This window comes from Schistocerca americana, chromosome 1, assembly GCF_021461395.2.
Source record: "Schistocerca americana isolate TAMUIC-IGC-003095 chromosome 1, iqSchAmer2.1, whole genome shotgun sequence".
Taxonomy (NCBI): Eukaryota; Metazoa; Arthropoda; class Insecta; order Orthoptera; family Acrididae; genus Schistocerca; species Schistocerca americana.
The window spans coordinates 857,694,106-857,700,131 of NC_060119.1; the positions used below are offsets into that span (position 1 = coordinate 857,694,106).

The 6,026-nt window shown below is 35.7% G+C and overlaps 1 long non-coding RNA gene across 1 annotated transcript; it reads right to left on the minus strand.

The window, feature by feature from the left end:
- Positions 1-216: 216 nt before the first annotated feature.
- On the minus strand, positions 217-1,223 carry LOC124551350. The gene is made up of 3 exons (XR_006967822.1): positions 1,122-1,223; positions 787-985; positions 217-694 (listed from the first exon to the last, which is right to left on the minus strand). It is a non-coding gene; the product is annotated as an uncharacterized LOC124551350 (long non-coding RNA).
- Between the last annotated feature and the right edge of the window lie 4,803 nt (positions 1,224-6,026).

Sequence of the window (6,026 nt, forward strand, 5' to 3'; positions counted from 1 at the left end):
TTGTTATTTGAAGTATATGAGACGCAACAAGAGTAAATTCAAGCACAAATTAAATACATGTTTGTTTAAAAAAAATACTGAGTATTCGAGTCTATTTTAAAAGTATACTTAAATGAATCAGGTTTCCTAATTTCCGAAATACGTCTGCATAGAGACGCGAAATTTAAGAATGTAAGGCTCTTTCCAGACAAGGTGGAGCGAGTTTACATCGAGTTATTTGCATTAGATAATTACATGAAACTTTTAAAGTAGCAGGCAGTACGATTATATTTGCCCCTAACTCCTTTGCCATTGCAATATTAGTGGAAAGTCCATCACAAGTAACAGCTAACACACTGACATTTACAATATTGTAATGACCATCTCCAATAACATGTCACTGTGAGTAGCGTTAATACGCGAGATTACTTTATCGTTTACTAAGTTTTTAGCTTTTAGTTCTTCTAAAATATTTGCTAATTTGCAAATCTTCTGCGTTTGTCTTTTGCACTTTTTGTTCACTGTATTTAACTTAGTCTTATATTGCCCAATTTTTCCTTTCTTCAATTTTTTCGAACTTTTCCTTCAGCTTACTTGGACTTGATGGAAATGAATAATTATGGTCTCCAGTGTAACCAGAAACGTGCACATCCACACACACGTTTTCTGCTGTCTCAACATTCATTGCCTTTGGCTGTTTCCTTGCCTTGGTAACCTGGAAAAGGAACGTTCAAAATTGTACACACTGACAGTACTCCCACACTATTTAACCCAGGCCCATATTGCACAATTTCCAGGACACTATACCTTTTTCAAATGAGTTGCAAATCCAAATACTGTCGGTATAGCATCGACCTTCAGTTGACGTCTATTTACATAATTTTCCATGTAACAATTCTCTTCAAAATGAAGGGAGCACAGCAAATGATTTGCTGTCGGTTGGAAGTTCTCTCTCCGAGTAGCAGCTATTCATTTCCGATTTATAAAATCATTTGTAAGGGGAAACCTAATATATATATATATATATATATATATATATATATATATATATATATAATAAAAACGCTAATGAGGTATTATTTCTCCATGAAAAATACTATATACAAGTAATAGAAAGTAACAAACAACCAGAAACGACTGACCTGTGAAATGTAATGTTGTTTCCGTCTTCGTCTTTGCTTCCGTTCTTACTGTTACAATTAAAAGCAGCACGCGAACGAACCATGTTTGCGCACTGTTTCCCTGCAAATGGCTGCTTATATCACGTTCAGTGTGGGGACGCGACACTAGCGCCAATGCGCGGTCTGGTCTATGGTCGTATGCAGACGCAATTTTGACTCTGTAGTACGGTTCTGCCATCTGCCAGAACGGTTCGAAACTTCACCGGCGCACAGGACAAATCAAATGTGAAGCACCAACCAGGATGTTTGTCTATGTACAGCATATTAATGGCATTTTGTAAAAAAAAAAAAAAATGTGGGGCATTACTTAGTGAACGATCCTCGTATTTCAATAACCATGGCTACTTTGACTTTAGTTTTAGTTATGCTTAATCTGCCAGATTTTATTTAGACGCATATAGCGCTCTGTTTGCGAGTAAAAATTCAGTCAGCTAGTAACAATTTATTTTTTTTTTAAATCCAAATCCTCCGTGATATACTACTTGATTAGGTACTTTTGTCCAAAAACTGACGTAACAACTTAGCAACGTCATAATTTGTTTAAACACCTTTTCTTCATCTCTACATAAAACCTGTACTGGATATTATACCTGTACTGGATATTATACACAACGCCGATATTAGGACTAAACCAACAAATAAATATTAAATATTTTCCCTTTCGAATGTAATATTGGTTGCAATTAAATGGCGTTCCGCCGCATATTTTTTTACCGACGCAATATTACTATATCGCTGGCTACTCACTTCTTTCAACTTACCGAAACACGAATTACCTATACTATTATATAGACGAGTTGTCACGTAAAGTTTTTACCAAAAACAGCATCAAGTAAAAATTTAGAGTAAATCGGTCATACATATAAACGGGAAACGTTAGCAAAAATCTGACTGATTTACGTAAAATCTTTACATGATACAGATGGACATGGGCTGCATATCTTTTTTAAATTTATGTAGTACATAAATAAGTATACCTATTCTATAGTAGGGTATTAAATAAAGACAAGTCGTTACTTTACCAAAAATCTCGAAAATTATTTACTTAAAATTTCTACATGATGCTCTAATAAACATTCGGGTGGACACAGGCTACATATTTTTTAGTATGTATGGCAGTTTATATATGTAATATATGTATTACGTAAAAGGGACACGTTGTTACCAAAAATCTCGAAAAGTCCTTGCCCGATTTCCTTCCAGTTTTACACACTACTCTAATACATATTCCGACAGACATGCTATTAAAATAAATAAATAAAATAACAGTTTGCAGGTTTTCTTTCAAAATCGATTGCGAAAAGCATGTGCTGTGCTGTGCCGTGCTGTAAAAATTTTCGGTTTCATTTTCTTTCTCGAAGTCAGTTTAAGTAGTCCAGGAGGGCATTTAAACAATCAGAAAAAAAAATTTTCGCCCATATATACATTCTTCCTCCCTGAACACAATATTACACAAAAATGAATACACAACAATGTCCTGTTTTGTTTCCTGTCTCGCTGGTAGTTCTAACAGAAAACAGGAACGTGGCTGTCTTTTTAATCCTACCAATTCACAGATTAAAACAATGCGAAATATTGTAATTGAAACTACTATCTTCACAGATCCAACAGCTAAAGAGATCTCTCCCATATCCTGTGTATCAATGATCCCAACCGATTTCATTATAAGCGATTTTAATTCCCAATATGGGTATAATTTGCAAGAACAGTAAACAAGACTCAAGGTAAGAGATAGTATGGGAAGGGATAGAACAGAGAAGGGGGGAGGAAATGGACATAGAGAGGTGGAAGAATGACATGCACACAGGGAGGGTGGGAGGTACAGGCTGACCAGACGTCCCGGTCTTGCAGGGACACTCCCGATTTTCATGTAAATGTCCCGGTGTCTCGAGAAAATCATTCGAGACACTAATCGTCCCAGTTTTTAATTGAGAAATAAAATGCATACAATAATAGTTCTTACTTACTTAATTATTTGTGAAAAACAAATTTCCTAGTGTAGGACGTTATAGGAATATATTTTCACAATATGAACCGTATTTGGTTTAACCCGTCTTATGCCTAAAGAAAGAGGAAGGCATATGTTGAAAACAAAAGCCTCTAACTTGCCGACCTTCCAAAAGGAAGTATAAAGAAGCATCATTTAAACCATTTCTCCTAATGGAACTGTAGCCATATGGAAGTTAATTTTGTGAAGAATGTGAACGATGCTGCATGCGATAGTAGTACTTATTGAATGTTGTTCGGCACGTATGCCTGCTTGCCCTAGCAGTCAGCAGTTAAACGAAATGGCGGCGCATTGTTAGGCGCATTGTTAGCAGGTTTCACTCACTCGAGTGACAGAGCTTCGATCTACGGGTGTTTGGAACAACTGACGCCAATTCTCACTTAAAAACGAAAGTCGTGGACTCATCAACTGTGCGCGAAAAGTTACTGTCTACTATCGTTAGCAGTCAGTGAATGTGAATATTAAACTCAGAAAATGTGGTGTCTGATGAAAATGCCGAAGCGGAAGTGTTCATTTAATGAAACGTCAAACAAAGAATTTCCATTTCTTACAGAAAGGGATATAAACGATGAAGTTGAGTGTACAGTATGCACTTTGGTGTTTTCAATAGATCATGGTGCGAGAAGCGACATAAAAGATCATCTCCAAAAGAAAAAGCACAAGGAAGCGTCATCGACATCTACAAGTAGCAAGAAGATGAATTCGTTTCTAAGAGAACCACTCAAGGAATGCCATATTTAAAACTGGCTGCTGAAGAAGGTACGTTGGTTTATCATGCAGTCTATCACAATCATGGCTTTCAAAGAAGCTTTCGACCAAATCAATGTACGGTACTTGTTCTTTGATCCGTAAGCTATTCAGCAGCTATAAATGTTGTGCTAGAACTAAAAGTGAAGCAATTGTTGTTAATGTGTTTGCCTCCCATGTAATGTTATGGTAATAGCTAATGAATTACAAAAAGCAAATTATGTTTCATTATAGACTGATGCATTAAATCACAGAGAAATGAAAATTAGTGGTTCGATACTGCATTCCTGGTTTCGGCATAAAAATAAAATGTTGGACATTAAAGATGTTCTAAACGAAATAGCTGATACACAAATTCATTTTATTGAAAAAGTTTTGACAAAATGTGGTTTAATGGGTAAGGTAATTGCATTTTCTGCAAATACCAATTTTGGGTAAGCCAACCGTAATGGAACACAGAATGTTTAGCAGAAACTTCAAGCAAAATTAAGTAAATCACTGGTAGGTGTTGGTTGTGGTGCTCACATATTGCACAATAGTGTTCAGTCAGCAGCAGATGGTCTGCAAACTGATGTGAGGTGAATACAAGTCTCTGTTAAGAAACAGCAAAACACGTCGGCTGTCTCTTCTTCCTGCCTTGCACAGTGTCCTGGATGTTTCTGAAAGACTTATGTCATGCTTTTTGTCCCTTGACAACTGCTCTCAAATTTCGCTCTATTCCTTCTCTAATAGCCCTTTACCATTATGGTTGAGATTTTTGGGAGATCACTTAGAAGTTTTAGTTGCTACCATTAATCAAATTGAGAATAAAAATATCTCACTTACTGAAATTTCTGATTTTATTGACAATCTTATATAAAAGTTTATTTCTAGAAAGGTCAACAGACTCGTAGCAACAGCAGTTAAAGAACTGTTGAAAAATCTTGTAGAAGAAGAATTTTTACAGAAAAAGAGGACTTCAGATCATTTAAACCATTTTCGATGACTATGTGAATTACATAAAAAGTGGACTTCAGCTCAGTATTCAGAAATTCAGGATCTATCTTGGATTCATTGCGACGATTTACCTCACTGGACTAAGGTTCAGGATTCTCTTAGATTTTTGTCTCAATATGGTATTCCTCTGTCTGCTTACAATGATAATTCATTATTCGATGAGTTTGAACATGTTAAGAACATAATGGAATAGCATATCAAATACTGGATATTGAAGACTGTGCTTCTTGAAGAAAGATGCACTGCCATATTAAAAAAAACGTGAAATTTCTATTGTTTGTGTGGAAAATGTAGAGAAAATTGTTAATTTTGCTTTGTTTCTGCCAGGTACAAATGCTGCAGTAGAAAGGGGCTTCAGTTTGGTTAATATGTATTTGGTTCAAATGGTTCTGAGCACTATGTGACTTAACTTCTGAGGTCATCAGTCGCCTAGAACTTAGAACTAATTAAACCTAACTAACCTAAGGACATCACACACATCCATGCCCGGGGCAGGATTCGAACCTGCGACCGTAGCGGTCACGCGGTGCCAGACTGAAGCGCCTTTAACCGCACGGCCACACCGGCTGGCTAATATGTATTTCCATGGCGAAAAAGGTCATGCTAATTTTGATACAATGGTAACAGTTGTCATTGTGAAAAGTCATTTCAGTCTATCTTGTACAAAATTGTATGATTATCTTATAACAAGGAACTGCTAGAATCAGTTCACTCTTCTAATAAATATAGCAAAGATAAATGTTAGGCTGAAATCTGTAATTTGTATCTGATTAGTATTACAGTTTTTAGGATTAACAAATTGTACCCATTGAAAATGGTAAGTGACAAACATTGCAGAAAATATATCCAGACTACTATACTAAAACAATGTGTATCAGTCTTTTTTAATTTCGAAGAAAAGAATTTTGTTTGTGTATATTGTACTTAAATTCTTCTTTCCAACTCACAAAATGAAGATACGTTCTTGATATAGCTTTTTCAGCTGCAACATCATCATAGGCCTATTATAGGTTTCAAAATATTATGATAACTGACAAGACAGGTAAGTGTTACTGTAGTACTGAATTTAACTTCGAAGTATTAGAAAAAGTGTCCCAGTTTTTTGTCTTTGACAT